Source organism: Pezoporus flaviventris, unplaced genomic scaffold (assembly GCF_033815535.1).
Source record: "Pezoporus flaviventris isolate CSIRO_AGI_PZ_B2104156 unplaced genomic scaffold, CSIRO_AGI_Pfla_v1 ptg000054l, whole genome shotgun sequence".
Classification (NCBI taxonomy): domain Eukaryota; kingdom Metazoa; phylum Chordata; class Aves; order Psittaciformes; family Psittacidae; genus Pezoporus; species Pezoporus flaviventris.
The window spans coordinates 2,789,049-2,807,504 of record NW_026892602.1 but is presented as its reverse complement, the minus strand read 5'-3'; the positions used below and the strand labels follow the sequence as shown (position 1 = coordinate 2,807,504).

The 18,456-nt window shown below is 39.9% G+C and overlaps 1 protein-coding gene and 1 long non-coding RNA gene across 3 annotated transcripts in view; one reads left to right on the top strand and one right to left on the bottom strand.

Annotated features, from left to right (window-relative positions):
- LOC133277212 (uncharacterized) overlaps positions 1-3,237 on the bottom strand; it is an 89,307-nt gene extending 86,070 nt beyond the window's left edge. Inside the window, exon 1 of the long non-coding RNA XR_009746120.1 lies at positions 3,104-3,237. This is a non-coding gene — a long non-coding RNA (uncharacterized LOC133277212). The remainder of the gene's footprint in view (positions 1-3,103) is intronic.
- IRX6 (iroquois homeobox 6) overlaps positions 1-18,232 on the top strand; it is a 163,216-nt gene extending 144,984 nt beyond the window's left edge. For both annotated transcript variants that reach the window (XM_061469034.1, XM_061469035.1), the window contains exon 7: positions 18,222-18,232. The gene's annotated coding sequence lies outside the window, so the exon portion shown is untranslated. The remainder of the gene's footprint in view (positions 1-18,221) is intronic.
- The last annotated feature ends 224 nt before the right edge of the window (positions 18,233-18,456 follow it).

Sequence of the window (18,456 nt, the reverse complement as noted above, 5' to 3'; positions counted from 1 at the left end):
ACAAAAACACCACCAAACACCCCAAATCACAGCTACAATATTAGATATTTATTTCCTTGAAAGACCCAAATAAAAGAATTTTCTTCAGACTCAGAACACTCTCTGCAGCTGTCAACTTTCAGAACTTGGAAAACTCCAATTCCCACATTCTCTCCCCCTCCGTCTAATAAGTTTCACAACTTCTGAATTCAGGTGAAGCCATTTTACACGGCAGTGTAAATGAATGTGCAGTGCATCACATTTTAGCTCTCTTATGCACACCACATACACTGTCAAACCTCACAGAAAATATTCCTGAATTTATTCACAGCTAAACTAAGCAATGCTCTACACCAGCACAGAAATCCATGCCCCAAGTTTAGCAGACATTAATACTTACAACAGTGTGAATTGCAAAGGTAATAGTAACAATGACATTCACAACTATTTCCAAGACAATACAGGAAGCACTTTCAAGACTTTCTGGTTTTCAAACTAAGCTGACATAAAATACCCATTTCAGCTCCACAGCTACAGATACACTGTAGTTACTGACTGTAAGCTGTAAACTGTGGCTGATTCATGTATAGCTGGCTTCACAAATGAGCATGACTTCCCTTATGTACATGCAGTAAAACTGAAAATACACTCAGGAATTCTCTGTTTTGTCCACCTAGCAATGCCCATTTCCTTCTGAGAATTTAGCCCCTTACAGTCATTAATACATATTAAATTTATGCTTCCCAAAATACTAATTTATGACAATGTTGTCTCAACAGAGCCCTGGGCTTAGAAAGCCAAACTGGCTCCTATAGGCCCAACAGACTGAAGGCAGAGGAGTCTACATTAAGCCTTGAAGAAATGAAAAAAGCAAATTAAAAAGGCCCCTCATCATATCTTTTAAGCTGCCCACATAAGCAGCCTAGTGCTGATACTCTCTGTAATTAGAAGTAACCCAAATAAACCTCTTAGAGAAAATGAGGAATAGTTGCTAATAAAAACACACTGGCTCAGAATCAGCTGCTTTGACTGAAGTCTGAACTTCTCCCTGCTGAGATTACATCAATCCCTACTACACGATACAATTTTCTAACAGGAATAAAATATTTGAGACATTGTGTTTCATTAGGAAACATTCCATCCCACATATTTGTTTTCTTTTCTTCTCAAACATTAAGTCTGCAGTACCTCTATGGTCTCCTTTCAGAGCTACAATATATAACAATAATCAGACCAGTCTCAATCATAAGTGCATTAAAGAAATGACACAACCATGCTTTATCCTTAAGCAGACTCACACACCTTAAAAGATTCAATTAATCTAATGAAAAAAACCCTGCACATTTTCAAGTTGCCACATCAGAAGCTTTGCGTTACTTTCTGAGGTTTGTTTAAACTTGCAAATGGTCTATTTATCACCCAGACATAGACTCATACAATAGTTAGGGTTGGAAAGGACCTTAAGATCATCTAGTTCCAGCCCCCCTGCCATGGGCAGGGACACCTCACACTAAACCATCTCACTCAAGGCTCTGTCCAACCTGGCCTTGAATACCACTGGGGACGGAGCATTCACAACTTCCCTGGGCAACCCATTCCAGTGCCTCACCGCCCTCACAGTAAAGAACTTCCTCCTTATATCTAACATAAGCTTCCCCTGTTTAAGTTTGAAGCTATTGCCCCTTGTGCTATCACTACAGTCCCTAATGAAGAGTCCCTCCCCAGCATCCCTATAGACCCCCTTCAGATACCGGAAGGCTGCTATGAGGTCTCCACGCAGCCTTCTCTTCTCCAGGCTGAACAGCCCCAACTTTCTCAGCCTATCTTCATACTGGAGGTGCTCCAATCACCTGATCATCCTCGTGGCCCTCCTCTGGATTTGCTCCCACAGCTCCATATCCTTCTTATTTTTAGGACACCAGAACTGCATATAGTACTCCAAATGAGGTCTCACAAGAGCAGAGTATGTCCATATTCATGACATAGCCTTACACACTTTTAATTGACTAAATGACAAACAGTGCAGTTTTGTCAATTCTAAGGCAAAGATAACTCACCTGTGATTCTCACACAGAAGACAAATCAAAGACCACATTAAGATCAGTATAATTTCCTTTAAAACAATAACAGTGGAGAGGATTTTCATATGCAATTACAATGGAGGAACACCTCCATTTTTCTGACCTAGCTGTTGCCGTTTTGACTGCTTCCTAATACATTCAAAATTACAAATAGCTGGCATATGTCTTCTGAAATAAAAAATATATTAAGGTAACCGGGAGACAACAACATGAGAATACCTTTGATGAAGGCATCACATGTAACCAATTGATTCTACTTTGCCTGTCTAGTTTCAGCATAAGCCATTCTTTTTGTTGCATGTCTCAAACTCCCTTTCAGCTGGTGGCACAGTCACAACCCACAGACAAGTTCTAATAATACATTTCCTTCTGGCTCCACAGTCTTTTGCTGTCCCAAGCACACTTGTAGTCGCACAGATAGGCCCGGAAATACAGTTACTCGCCTCTTCTCTTGTATTTCAGCTTTGTCCACATGCGGCTGCTAAGTAAAACAAGATACCTATAAACCTCACCCACAAAAAGCCCACCTCGTTTTGAGAGAGAAAATTGCTGTCAAGTTCCTTTACAGCCCAACATGGTTTATTATTCAGTAGCCTGAAATTGATAATCAACTGTTAATTATTTTTATAATGTTGAATATGAAGCTTATTATATGCCATTTAAAGAAAGATTTCTAGCACTTAATTTCTGTGCTTGCTACACAAGTCTGAAATTTTAACTAGTCCAGGGCTGCTGTCTTCAGTGAAGGTATGTGAGACAGTTTCACATATTGAAATGTTTTCATAATATTTTTCACTACATGATATTGACACTAATTATTCCCAAATATAAACAAGCCTTTCTTCAACTAGCTACTGAACAGAATCAGCTACATACTTAAAGCAGAAAATAGACAGTATTTCTGTTAAAAGTCTTTTCCTCTAATGGGAGAAAATAACAAGGAAAGTAAAACCACTCTAAAAAAATTCTACATTACCCATGCTATCTTTGAAACACACAGAAAAACTACTACTAAAAAGTATCCATTATTGAGTAAAACTTACTTTGTGGCAGATAGTGCCTTCAAAAGGGCTCAGATGCACCCCGGCATTCGTATAGACTAACTCCTCCTAAGTGAAAGCAACCTTTGGGGAGTGAAGGAAAAGAAACACTGGGTCCACTTGCAATGCAGATTATCAATGAGATTTTCAGCTGCTGCAAATCTGGGTAGTTCAAGTGATTTCAATTCCCTTTGACTTTAATGGAACTCATTCTGAGTTACATCAGCTGAGACATCCCTGTAGATGTATTCATGTAGATGTATTTATGGAGACCTAATGCAGCAAATCTCTTAGGTAAAGATGTGCCTGTCTAAGGACAGCATAGCTCGAAGTCAGAAGTCTATCAGTAACCATAGGGATGGCCAGGAACTAAAGTAATTTGAGCAGTTCAGGTTTTGGTCGTGTTTGGTTTACAAACATCTTGCTTGCCTAAAAATCAGTGTTTTGTTGCCTTGTAAGAGAACTGTTTTATTTCTCCAGAGACCTAGGTTGCAAAAGAAGGCACAGAAATTTTAAGTACGTCCTCATCCACACTGATTGCTAAGGATGTGCAGCAGACACCACCACCACAGGTCTCCTGGGGACATAAAGTCTTCGTATGCCTCTGTGAGGTTTGCTGATCCAGTTTCATGCATCTAACTCCTTGCTAGGAATGTAGCTACCCTAAGCTTCCCATCATAGAAGTGATTTCAAAAGTGTTTGGTTTGCTCCATCAAATGGCCTCGCTATACTTTACCCAAAAAATAACTTTACTGTTTTCTTACGCATCTTTAATGATCCTCAAAACACCTAGATGGTTCTAATATTTATATGAAACTCTACAAATAAAACTAACAGAATAGATGTTTTGTTACATTTTACTAAACCAAAGGCATTCAAAGCTGAGGGATCAATCCTGCCGACAATTATCCTGATGTAAATGAAAGAGTGGAGGTATTTGCATGACATGACTAAAAGCCAGCCTTGATATGATCAGATGTAACGGAGAACAGAATTTGGCCTACGGCTACAAAATGTTCAAGCTTTAAAACCTAGCATTATCAAGCAGTCTGCACTGCACAGACAAATGCAGTAACATGTAGAGTTGGCAAACAATGTACTACTGGAGAGGGAAATATCCCAGAGCAGCCCGAAATAACAAATGGGCACTGTTCAAACTAAGAAGAACAAGCACTTAGCTAAGTTGGATGCAGAGAACCAGACTGATCTATTACATGGCAGCAGGTGACAGCAGTGACAGAGACATTCATGGAATCCGGAACATTACATGGAACAAGGGGACCACCATCCTCCCACTGCGAGAGTGCCTTAGGCTGTACACAGAAGCATCAGGCTTTAATCTCCTCCATATTGCTCAGAACTGAGACCATAATCAGTATTAGATAAAGAGGCATTTTCATATTTATTTATATTTTGGATGGCAGAGAAATACATGCCATCATCTGAAGCCTTAGAAATCAGATGTGCTGGGGATTTTGTGCATGTGTCAGCAAGCATTAAAGAAAAGCATCTCTCACTAATTTACTAAAAGCTATGCAAAGCAGTTATAAAAAAAAACTTTATAATCATGTTTGTAGTGACTGCTCCTTTTCCTTTTTGATGTTGCATCCCATATAGTAGCTGACAGCAGAATACCAAGTGGGATCATCATTCTCCTGTATACGTAGAGTTCATCCTTGCCTTTCTCTCTTAGCCATATACAAGCCACAAGGCAGGCCTTTGTTTCATTCACTTCTTACCATGATACATAACCCTTTCCGTTAATTCCACTGGGAAATACAGCAGAATACAAGAGTCAGAAAGAACCTGAAAATACCTTCACTCCTGCATGTCTGAGTGAGAAGCTGAGAAAGGATAAATACCAGGATTAGAATGAGGGATGAGAGGAATGTTTTGTTCATGGTTAGACAAGCACAAATGGAATGGCTAGAGATTATAACTGTTTGCATTTTTTAATAGGGTGCTGAAAGGCATTTTGCAGATAAATGCAGACATAAAGCACGTGCTTTGAGGAGCTTGAAATCCAAACATTAGATTCTGGCCAACTGCTCACAAAGATGTTGGACTGTCCTTCACATTTCAACAAAAAGATTCTTCTTAACAACTGTCTGTATGTCCAAAAACTAAGAGTTGATATCTACTATTGCCCCTCTGACCTGCACTAGTGAATGCAGCAAGGCTGGATACAAATGCTGTACAATGACCTACCACAGTGTGACTGAGGAAGCTCTACAGTCTGGAAATCCCACAGTGCCCTCTATAAGACTGACCCTGTTGGCCAGCCTGAAGGGGCCATAGTTAGTGCTGAATGCTCCTCTTGAACCAGTACAGTATAGAATACCTTTCCTTTCAGCCTGCTTTCAATTTACTGATTGGTACAACAGAAAATGATCTTGATCTAAAATGACTAATATTGTGGGTTTCTGCTATGTCTGAGAAACTAAATCTCTCCCCAGAATAGTGTCACTCCTAATTAAATTCTCTGGGACACACACAAAAATGTTCCCAAGTTCATGCCAAGAGGCATTTCATATTTCTCAACCCTTGTATTTACAACCCTTCTTAGACCTAAAGTTAAGTTTAGTAGATGCCTTTAAGACTTTAAGAAAGGCTGTAATTCAAACAAAAAAAGTCCCATCTAGCTCTGCTGTGGCTATCCCTGCTGATCAGGAGTTCATGTCTAGAGAAGACCACAAGAGATAATAAGCACATAGCATGATTTTTCCTTGGATAAACTTAACAGGCTTCTACGGATCAGTGGTTCAGGGCTGCCAGAACTGGAGGATGCCTTTAGACCACTTCGACAGCAGCTTATTTATCTGTAAACTCATGGAGCTTAATATGAACTTTGTAAGTTTAGCACTAGACTGAGGATCACACATGGTAATACTCACCATGACTGTATTAATTGACATTAACACTTTCTACCTCATCTGTGGGCTGTGAACACCAACTGCAGAGGCTGTATTTCACTGCTTAATGAAAGTGAATGAAATAGAGTTAGCCAGCTCACCTGGACACCCTCATTTTGAGGTAGCTCATAAACTTTCTTGCTCGTAAGAGCTCACAGACCTGTAGCAGAAGAGTTTTCATCACCACATGTGCTCTTAATGAGCAACTGAAGCACCTGAGAAAACAGTCTACTTGGCAGCTATAAACAGCTACCACTCTCATATCTTCTTCTGTTGGTTCATTCATGTGGTATTTGGGACACTCACCATACACAGTCAAAGGATGCACAGTTACCAATGAAACATCTGTGTCACAAGAGAGCTTTCAAACTGAGGGGTAGCACTAGCTGCACCCCAAATGTGTTCCCTTCATTAAGTACAGCATATGTATGGGACTCCCATAAGTACTCCTGCTGTCAGTGTAAGTGGAGTAAAGGTCTTGTTTGTCTTGGACTAATTTTTAGAACAAGGAGAATAAATTGCAGTTTCCTTCTTTCACCCTATTTCATTGCCTCACAACCCTATACACACTTACCAAGTCCGATAACACTTTACATGGCTCCATTCTCCTGACATTTCAGCAGGGAATCTTTTCAGAAGAAAAGTTGAATACCTCCAGAGTAGAAGCAGCAATGTTTTTCAGTTACACATGATCCTAGGTGATGTGTACTGCACAAGTGCCTGAAAGTTACCCACAAATGGCTGTAGCAAACTTTGATAAATCTTACTATCACTTGTGATCCCTCCATTAGCACTTGCTGCCTGCAGAGGAACACAGTCTTGCATTTGTTGACACAGAGGACATAAAACAGATTTTAATGCCAAATCTTTCTAATGTCTCTTTTTCTGCCATTAGTCTAGATAATCTTTGAGTAAATACAAGTCTGGAAAATATGTATTAACTGTAACTCCAGCAAATTCTGTAAAAGCACAGAGAAATTAACTTTTACCTTTTTTACTTGCCAACTAACTTCACCCATTTGTTGGAAGTATTTAGATGAATTTAACATTCTTGAATTATTTGGGCTCCATATTCTCATAAATATTTATATGCAGTATGCATCCAAGACACTGTCTCCTCTAAAAATAGCATTCTGATTTGTGGTTTGCAAACATGAGATGAGAAGTCAGAGCATTACAAACTACATACAGCAAGTGTGTGTAATTATGCTCATTAAAATAAACTAAGTGGAAAAATTTTCATTACCTTGGATACAAAAGAAGCATACAGACACCCCTTGGATCCTGGTTGCAAGCAACTTTTACCAAGAGCACATAATCCTGTATTCCTAGCAATTTCCTCAGGCTCTCAGGGACTTGCTTCTAGCCCTGAAGCTAGAACCTGCCTGTGCAGAGCTGGGACAGATAACACGACCACTTCCTAAGTAAATCCCTTTAAAATTACCCGGTGAGTTTCTGGAAGGCTAATGGCAGAGCCCTGGTCTGGACTTCCAAGAGTCAGAGCTGGAACTTGAAAAATGACATGGAAAAGCAATAAGCAGGACATTTAGAATCCTGGTGTTCCAAGATTTTGATATTTAATAAACAATTTGCTTGACAGCAAGCTGAGTAGTTAGTGTTGCTACTCAATGGATTCTGCCTACAAGTGGGATCTCCTGGAAGCAGAAGTATAAATGAAAACACCACTATCCCATAATTGCCATCTGTCTGATATTCTGCAGTTGCCTTCATTAGAATGGATATTTTACTTTCATTCTATTACTGGTTTACTTTTATTCATTGTCTGGTTTAGTTTTAAAAGCATAAATCCTCAGTACACATTTTCTCTCCCACACATTTATACTTTCTTCTTTTCTGCTCCAAACACCTTCATGTTGTCTGTTGTCTCCCAAAGATCCCAGTATGGTTCTGCCCTACAGCATGAGGGGGCCATAATTCTTTTTACTTTTCCTCTGAATGAAAGCACAGCGGGAAGAACTCCTGTAGTACTGTTTATTCAGCTGTGAAACAGTCTTCAAAGGAAGTAGCAGAATTGCTAACACCTGAGTCCTTTTACCACAGTGACCCAAAGTACTGCCGAATGTATGTCCTCCATTAGCAGAGCAGAGCTGAGTCTGGCAAAACCCCCAACCCCATGCTCCATTTTGAAGAATGCAAAATAAAATACAAATCAACAAAATAGAAGTCAGGCATCAGTTCTTCTTACTAGGCAATAAATGCATTGTTAAGCAGCTGATTCTCATTCTTTCCCAGTCTGTGTGACATGGAAATATCTTTCCCCTTGATAGGTGACTTTGTGCACAGCCAGCAGGAAACGGACACTCTGGAGAACACAGACTTACTGAACACCTTAGAATAATGAAGTGACTAGAATTTAGGATTTTTCATTTAATCTTCCAACACACTTTCCCTTTAAGTATTTAGTTATAAACCTAACATTGTCAGTAAACTACTCTCTCTTCCGTTTGTCAGAATGTCAGACAACATTTTTAATATATTTACTCATTTCATTGGCACACATATGTATCCACAAGAAACATGACATTTACAGCAAAAGCAATCATAGGCTTAGTACACGTTAACTATAGCCCTTCCGCTGTATCATAATTCTTTGGCCTGAAGCAGAAGCAGCAATAAAAGATGGCAGATAGGAATCAAATTCAGATGGCCCCTTGCCTAACATTTCCTCATGGTCTCACTGATTCCCTGCACATGCATGACAGTATTTCAATGGCATGTGCAGTTACTGACTGGTCAAGCTGTAAAAGAAGGTCCTTGTGGATTGCTAGCACTGCAATGAAACACATTTTAATGACCTAAATATTAAATCTTTTTAATTAATTTCATGTCAGTGTAAGTGCAGGAACATTAGATTATGTTTAATTCTTTAAATTAGAACCTTCAATGTAACAATCACCCCACCCTGCACTTGCTGAACCAATTCAGGTTCCAAATGGTTAACCTCTTACAAGAAAGAAGGAAAATAAAAAAGGGGCATTTTTCCTTCTGGGCTTCCTCACTACAGCTGAAACTGAAAACAGAAGTGCCAGAATACCACAGTAAAGGCTACTCTTACCGTATTTTTGAACTGACTAGAAGAGACAGGAAGATCAAGAAACCCTGTGAGAGATAATAAGACAAGCACTTGAAAACTGAATTGTGACGTGGCCACCAGAAATACCACTCTCAGAAGCAAAAATAACTTGCAAGTGCATCCCCAGAGAATGGACTGCCAAGCCCTGGCTCAGCAGCTCTCCTCTTTTTCTTGAACTAGGTTATGCAAGAATCTTCTCTGAGTGGAGAAAGGAAGGGAGAAGCTGCAGCGGCTTTTGTCAAGCATCAAACTATCAGGATAATCTGGAAATTACCATATTAGATTAGGCTATGCCCCCTATCAAGCTCCTCTTAGCAGTCATCAGCACCAGATGCTCCAGGGGAGGTGAGACAGTTCTAGTCTATCATATTCCCCAGGAGACCATCCCTCTGTCTCCCAGAGCCAGCATCTGGATAGAGCACTGAAGCACCAATAGAGGACTGTCTCCCTCTGCACTTGACAGAGCTCAGACAAAATGCTCCTAACCGGTAGGTCTCTGGATCCTCTCAGAGTAATTCAGGGTTAGCTCTAGTCCAAAGAACATTTCATGGGTAAATGTTTTTAATAAAGCAATGGAAGCCACCCACATTCTGCTGGGACAGCGTGGGTTTGTGTTTCTGAGCTCTTGAACCATTCCAGAAAAAAAATGATGCACACCAGGATCCTTTTAAACGTCATATCAGGCAGTAAGTGATATTTTGCACAGTGAACTAATTAATTTTTTTAAAAGGAGTCATCCAACCAAATTTTTGCTGTGAACATGCACAACAGTAGCCTCAGCTCAAATGTTTATGCAAGATGAGTACACAACCCAGTTTCTTGCCTGTTACCTTCTGAGAGGCAGCCTCAGGCAGGCCTCTTCTCCTTGGGAATGTCACTGGGGAGCTGTACCACTTCAGACTTCTTCAAAATAGGAAAGCATTTCAAAACCAACTACACACTTTAATTACAGGCAATTAGAAATTCCTGAGTTTGTGTGTTTATAGCTGAAAAATGTTAATGTGTGCCAGTTGTGTCAGAAAGTTTGATTAAGCTCTTTAAACTGAACTTGAAAAACTCAAAACACTCCAAACACTCTGATTAGAGTATCTTGGGGGGGGGTTCCAAAGTAACATGTAGAAGTCAGGACTGCTTTAATAGTCTTCTCACTGTTCCCAGAGGACCACAACATGCCTTGCAAAGACACTCACCGAACAGAGTTGGCAGAAGAGATTTCTATCTGGCAGTTTTACAAAGACTAAGCAGCATCTTAATCACACCTAAGGTCACTATCTGAATGGTAAACTGGAGTTAACAGCTGAGGTTCAAATGAAGATACCTGGTGTGTAAAGGGGTATATGAGCAGCTATGAAATGAGACAAAGGTGAGGCTGAATGGATTAGCTGCTTTTTCAACATACAGCACAGCTGTGTCAGTAGTTTTCTTAGAAAATTGAAGACTGAAAGAAAGTGATGTTAGACCAAGTTCATAAGCAAAATACAAAGAGAACAAAAGGTACTTTTTCTGGCCTAGCAGAGGTGATATTTCCATAGATATGTAAGGCTGATGATGAATGCTTGCTACAGAGCTCTCCATGTGTCATAAAATATGAGCAATAAAATAAAGTCAAAGAATTGAAAAGACAAATGACAAGTCTCTGTGCATCATTAATGAATGATGAGGGTAGAAAGGCAGAAGATAACCCTCCATGCATATAATAATGATGTCTTTCACTGATGGTGCTTCTCTATGCCTGCACGTTTAATAAGATGTGTTTGAATTAAAAATTTAAAAATCAAGTCCATGTGCTCCATAAAATATGAGGGAAGAAACAACTCTAGCCTAAGTTAAGATCTTAGTACTGTACATCCCATTAAAGAGGATGTGTTGATTTATGCAAATACTCATAAATGAAGCATGGCAGTATTCTAATACTGAGAACAAAACAAGGCATACAGTCAGGAATATCAAGTCTCATCAAAGGAGGAATTTTGATACTTAGCAAAGAGTTGGTAGTCCACAGGAAACTACCTGTTATTGTACGAACTGACATTTTGTCAGCTGCTTTACCCTGAAGCTGCTACAGACACAAGGCTAACTAGTAGGTTACTCAACTTTTTCCTGAATGTCATACATTAGAGAGAAGACACTAAGAGTTCACATTCTGCTTGTAACACTGTTCATTGAAAGGGAACCAAACACACTGTTCAATGGACAAATCTGCATGGGACAGCCCTTTCTGTACTACAGCTACTTCCTAGTGCAGAAATGAAAGCACTAAGAGTGACCACTTTCTTTTTGCATATCAGTGATTTTATGCTGTGCTCTCTATTCCACTTATAGCCTAAATCTACTCATTCCAACATGCCTTTACTGGGAGTCAAAGCTGTATTTCAGACCTTTCCCAGGATTAATGATGTAACAGGATTAATAACTGTTGGATTTGATGATCTTAAAGGCCTTTTCTAACCTAAATGATCCATTACATTCCCACAGGCATCCTCAGACAAACAGACACAAAACATCTTTCCAGTTACAAATATTTTTGGGACTTCTGATAAGCAGGCCTTATAAAGGTGATGTCAAAGAACTGGAGGGGTGGCAGTGGGACCCCTCAGCCATGGTCCAAAGGCACAGAGACATCAGCCACATGAGATGTGCTGGGGCTCCCAGTGAGGGTCAGGACATGCAGCCTTGTGCTGTTGAACACAAGTGATCCAGGAGTCAGATAGGTCTGAAACTGCAAGTCACAGCTTCATGAAAGCGATACAGACCTGCCTATTTACCTGCTTTTTGTCCACCCCAGTGAGGATATAAGAACATAATCAAGCCATAGAATGCATAAAATTGTGATCTTAGAGGGAGCCCAGCACCTCTGCACCTTCCAGTTTGAGAGGCACTACCAACCTCCTAAGGGATTACCAACACTCCCCACTTCACAAAGCAATACTGGAGCTGGTAGATCCCCAGTTTATGAAGGGAAAAGAAATTTCCTCTTACAAGTCAACCATCAACATGCGTACAACAGGTATTTTATCATCCTGTTGACTATTTAGTTCTTTCCCAAATATTAAGTAAAACCAAACAAAAGGCACTTGGTGTAAACCCACTTCAGCCATACTGGGTTGGTTTTGAAAAATCCAGCACCATAGTTTGGGGGGGGGGGGGGTTCTTCCTTTGTTATTGTTATGGGTAAGTCAAAAAATGTGGGGTTTCACATTCTACTCTCTCTTGTTCATATCTACACATACATAGCTGGGCCCACTTCCCAACCTCCCTTTGTTGACATTCCTGTCATCCTCATGTCTCATTCAACTACTGGAAGTGCAGGAAAGAGCAGGCAGAGATCTCCAGCAATATATGCAACAGTTCCTGCACTCCAGAGATTATAGGCATGAATTAGGGTGCCAGCGTTACATTACGGGACAGATTTCACCAGGTTTGGCTTCTCTGCCACCATCACCTCAGCTGAACTTGCTGGCTAAATAGCCCTAACAATTGTTTTGCATTACCAGGCAGAAAAAAAACCAAAGCCCTAAACTTCCAGCTCTGGCTGTGTATACTCAAGTTGTGCTGAAGAGCAGAAACACAGCAGATATTTCCTGGCATGTTCAGAATCTGGGAATGGTTCAGCTCCCCTCCAAGTTAATTTGATTCCTCGCTTTCAGGCTTAGGATATTTTGCAAAGCACGGAGCAGTGTCTGCTTCCCATGGGCTGGAGCCTCCAAGGAACATGTACGATTGAAGTAAAAAGGTAGTAGAAAAAAGGTAGTTTTAGAAATGTCACATCTGAATGAAACAGGGGGGTGCATGTTGCTTAGACATCTAATGTGGCTAAATCACGGGGTGGGAGCCCCTTGCCTTACTTGAACAACCATTTAGCAAGTGGCTTTATCTTAAATCACCAGCAACCCAGTGGTTAAACCACAACAGCTTGGATATCATTATTACAGCTGGTGCTAAACATTCTGACTGCATTTGCAGAAACTAATTACACAGAAAAACTAATTACTCTCTGAATTATTTAATACTATGACTTCAACAACAAAAAAAAAAACACACAAAAAAACCCTGATTTTTTAACAGTACTAGTCAGATAAGACTCCTGTAGTAAAGTATCCAGAAGTAGAAACAGAATGGCCACAATGGTACTCAGAAATGTCACAGCAGTGAGTTTTATATAGAATAGCATGTGCAAGCTGTGCCTGTGGGGAATGTGATGGAGGGCAGGAGGACAAGCAGGTGTGTGTAACCAGATGATGGGGTGAGGCTGAAGTCCTGGAGGAGAAACACATCATAAAACAGGTAATGGAGCAAGAGCTCCATTTTTAAAAAGAGCTCCTTTTTAAAAAGACAGACCCATAATCCATCATGATTTCTCTCTCATACCTTGACATATTTTTTCTACAAATCCATTAACAACTCCCTCCTTGGGATCCTCCAACTTTGTCTGAATTTAAGAATTATGAAAATGTGCTGTAATGAACCATTAGCACCTCTCAATGTCTTCCAGGCTAAGCCTACTCAATTTACAAACCAAGTTATTTTCTCTTTTCCTTTTAAACTTTTTCCCATGCTGCCAGTTCTGCAAATGCAACCTGGAAGCAGCAGTCTGATCCTAAGGGCTCAATTATCATCACCAATAATAAAAATAAGGTACCCAAAATTTACCAAAGAGTGATGCTGTTAATGCACCAGAGAGAGCAGAAACCAGCTCTCTTTCCCACAACGATACTGTCTCTTAATTGTAAGCAATAATGAAACTTCATTTCTGTTAAGTAAGCAGATACATCAGACATGTGGGGAGCAGGCCCAGGGGCAAGTGCCATTGCTTTGTAGTCATTTCACTCACTGTGATGGCATTTAAAAAGTTACTTGCAGCATGTAAACTAGAAGTAGGACATGCATGTGGGCATTGTGCAAGAGACAGCTGGACTAAGAAAAGCATCTGGCTTCTCTACAATAGTAATCTTAAACCTTAAAGCAGTTAAAGGTCTTTAAAGTAAGGGACCATCTCCTATTCCCCAGTAAAGTGAATGGCCAATCTGCCAAGGTCTGCAAGAGGAGTTGTCCACCATCAAATCTTTCAGGAGTAAAACACCAGCTATTTGTTTTACTACACTTAAAACACTCTTTGTCAAAACACAAAGTTTTTTTTTGTTGTAAAAACCTCATAATGTTACGGTTCTTCCTTATGCAAATTTCCTTAGGATCTAGAAATTCCAGTTTGCTACATAATGAGAACAAAATCATTTTCTGCAGTAGATTCTATGCAACAAGGACTGTAAAAAAATCCATTCCCATGACTTACATGGGGAGAGAGTAGGGGTAGCACCTTTAGCCCACAGGGAATGTGAGAGAGAGAAGTATCGCTGAATTGTACAAGAAAAGGTTCTGCCCGTGCTTCAGTGCAGTACGTTACACGACTACGTTGCTGCATAGCTCTCAGAATGAGAAGCAAGTAACAAGACTTCACAACTAGTATCGTATGTCAGTAAGGGGAGAATGATTTTTCCACATGGCCTTCTCTCTTCCCACTTTTATTATAGCAGTGTACTGACACTGGAGGAATTGACTTGGCCAGCCCAAACTTACTGTTTGGTGGAAATGAAAAGCAGAACGAATGCAATAAAATTTAAATCCAACACTTGGTGTCATGGGAGAGAAAAAGGCTAACTTCTTACAAAAGGAACTTATACAGCAAGAGCTGTACTGAAATCATATTTTTAAATTATTTTTATCCAGCTGAATGACAGAGCTTGTCACTTCTATGCAGTATAAATGACTGACTAGTTGGGATGAGCAATAATACCATGGCAGATTGAGTCAAGCCAAGATTTGATTCTTAGCTCTGCTACCAATTCATGCAGATAAATCATTCAAAGTCTTTGTGCTTTGACTTTCCCATCTGAGAAAGGAGATATTCAGCTTAGTTCACACAGGTGTTGAAGTGTTGATCATTTTTATGCACACAGCAGTGCGAACTCATTGGGTGAATGGTACCTTGAAAGTATTAAATATTCTTCTTGCTATTTTGCTTGCTTTCCTCTTCAGACTGTTCATGAGTAGTGCTATTCTTTTGACTGAATTTTATCCCATTGGACTTGACAGTATAAAATTTACAGTCTTTGCAATGATAAATGCATTTAATTTTCCTCAAGCAAATACATTCCAATCCAGCATTTAAGACTAATCTCTTTTGTTTCACATGACTATTGAGTAAAACCAAGTGCTCAAGTGCTTTGTCAAATTGAGGCCACAAGAGCTTTTGCAAGAATTAGCAGCAATCAGCAGTTGAGCCCTGTGATTTAAAAAAAGTTCTCTTCCAGATCTTGAGGAAGCTAGCAATAATTTGCCTGCCATCCCATCAAAGTGGAGGTGATGTAGTATCTGTACACACAGGCTAAAAACAAACAAGCAAACAAAAAATATACAAATTTCCCAACACAGTCATAACTCTTCCTCTGGAACTGCAAAATCCCCTGTAACATCTTGTTCCAGCTTTGGAGGATTATTGGGAAGTCTAGGAAGTTTAAGAGAAGAGGCAGATTCTCCCCTTCAGCAGTCTTATGAGAGCTTTATTTTACAATTTTATCAAGTGTGGTGCATTTCCTAAAGCTCTGATACACCAACAATGGCTGTGACTGTTTCTGCTCTCTTCCTGTTTGACACATATCAGTGAGTTATATTTCTTACACAATCCAAAAATTGATCCAGGATATAAGGAGGTTTGTGCAACCTATAAGGTATAAATTCTTGAATCCCTTTAGAGAATCATAGAATAGTTAGGGTTGGAAAGGACCTTAAGATCACCTAGTTCCACCCCCCCTGCCATGGGCAGGGACACCTCACACTAAACCATCTCACCCAAGGCTCTGTCCAACCTGGCCCTGAACACCGCCAGGGATGGAGCATTCACAACTTCCCCAGGCAACCCATTCCAGTGCCTGACCACCCTTACAGTACAGAACTTCTGCCTTATATCTAACCTAGACTTCCCCTGTTTAAGTTTTAACCCGTTACCCCTTGTTCTGTCACTACAGTCCCTAATGAAGAGTCCCTCCCCAGCATCCATATAGCCCCCCTTCGTGCCATGAAATGAGCTATATCCATGGATATTTCATTTCATATTTCAGATCTGTATATTCACATAATAACGAATGACTGCTATGAATCAATGCTCATGCTATCTGCAATAGCCACAAAGTAGTACAAACAGTGCTCACTTAGGCTGGTTTTCCTAAGATGTTGTTTAGGTCAGAGACTCACTGTGACAAGGGCTGCAGTTTGTGATCTGCAGCATTATGGATTATCAGGATTTCATCTGACTTCAATATAAACAGGTTTCCTTAATCGAAATGAAATCCAGAAGGCAGATGATGATCTTTCTCCTTTCCCTTTTTCCCCCTTTTGGCATCAAAACTTTGAAATCTTGAGATATGATGAGCCAAACAATCATAGCCCCAGCTCTGTACCTGATACTGGGGAGTCCTAAAGAGCTTCTTGGATTGGTCTCATCAGCTTTATTGAAAAGCCAGACCTGATGAGCCATATGAAAATGGAAGTTTCTGTGCATATGAGATAATGTGCCTGAGAAAAAGCCCAGCATATAGTAAATCTGAATTAATGAGCAACATGCATGCAAATATTTCTTGAAATGGTGAATTCTGGGAGGAAAATCCAGGGCTTTTCTGTCTGGAGCAGAAAACTGGAAAAGGTAATGTGTAAAAGCCTTCAGTGGGCATGCAATGCAAAACCTAATAAAGTATTTGAGTAGCTGGGACACCTGAAGAGCCCTAGTTCCCTCTAAACAAAATGTAAATTCTGTCATCAGGAAAGGTACTGGATCAGGTTTTGTAAAATATGGTTAATATTAACTTAAATACAATTGGCAACAGCAAATGATGAGTGTCAGTATGCTAAGAAAGGGCTGGTGGAAAGGGCCGACTGAGTCTTGGACCAGGAGTGTGAAGAAGCTTCTTGTCTTAATTTATGAGATCTCTGTAGACCAGTAAATCCTTATTTCCTTCTCTAAAGAAACCTAATGTCCTACTCTCCCTTGGGAATAGAGAAATATGGGTTTTTTAAGGTTACAGATTTCTGATCTGCAAATTACCTGAGAGAGATTTGTAGTCTGCAGGTATGAGTACCACAGGAGTGGACAAAAGCTCAGGAAAGCAGCATACAAAATTCAACCAGTGTAAAAATCATGTCTCACCTCAGGTGAGATGTGGACTGCCATTCCCAAAGCTGCTCAGGGGATCAAACAGAAAATTATCATCAACTATGACTATTGGGTTGCAGAGGCTTTCAATATGAAGAGTTGGATGCAAGAAGACTTGCTGCATTTTATAGTATATCCCCTCCTGGAATAGGAAGATGACTCCATCACAGATGGTAATGCCCCCCCAAAAAAAATGAAATAAGGGAAAGTTAGTAATACTGTATGCAGGCACTGCTGCACCATGGAAGATGGCAAGTTTTCAGTAATGCTTTTTAATCCATCACTGTACAGAAAATTTCCCACTGCTTATTTTACTGTCATCAGAAAATATGTATTGATTTGCTTATGATCATAATTCCTGATTCAGATCTTTGTCATTTGGGGGGGGGGGGGGGGGGGCATTCGGGGGAAGGAAATCCAGAAATAAATCCAAAGTAAATCTCCATTTACATTTCAGAGCAAAACCTTAAGTACTTTATTCTTTGATAGAGAAAAATATATGTGATCTGGATTTTGTGCACAGCAGTAGTAATATTATTTCATACAATCTTAAAATCAGTAATAAAAAACAGTGTAAAACTTCTGCAAATGGCCTTAGAAAATACAGTATTTTCCTGTATTCTATTTAATGAAGGAAAATGTAGACAAGCTCTATGGCCCACCAAGTTGCCTCTGGAAGTAGTTTAGCCATTTATTTGCCTTGTATCAATAATGGTCAAGTATGGAAGAAATTAATGGCTCATAAAAGGCATAGAAAGAGTAATAAAAATGCTGAAAGACAAAAGTTGGAATTTAATCCCTTTCTAGAAACATTAAAATGCTGCCTTTATTCAGTCATTCACATTATGCACTAAGCAGATGCTGAAGGACAGGCAGGTGGTACCTCTGGTTCAGGTTTTCACTTGGATGGAGGTCTCCCTTTGAACTCAATACCTCCCTCCTAACCACTGAGGGCAAGTGGACTTCCCTCACTTCTCCCTTTTGGAATTCCCAAGGTGCCCTTAGATTTTTCTCCTTTTTGGCATCTTTGAGGTTGTATTTCTGTTCTTGAGATTATCTTGATGGACCAGTTACCTAGTAGGTCTTACTAGAGGAAAAGCAGCTGACCTTGACACCTAATTACACAAGAGATGCAGTCACTAAATAA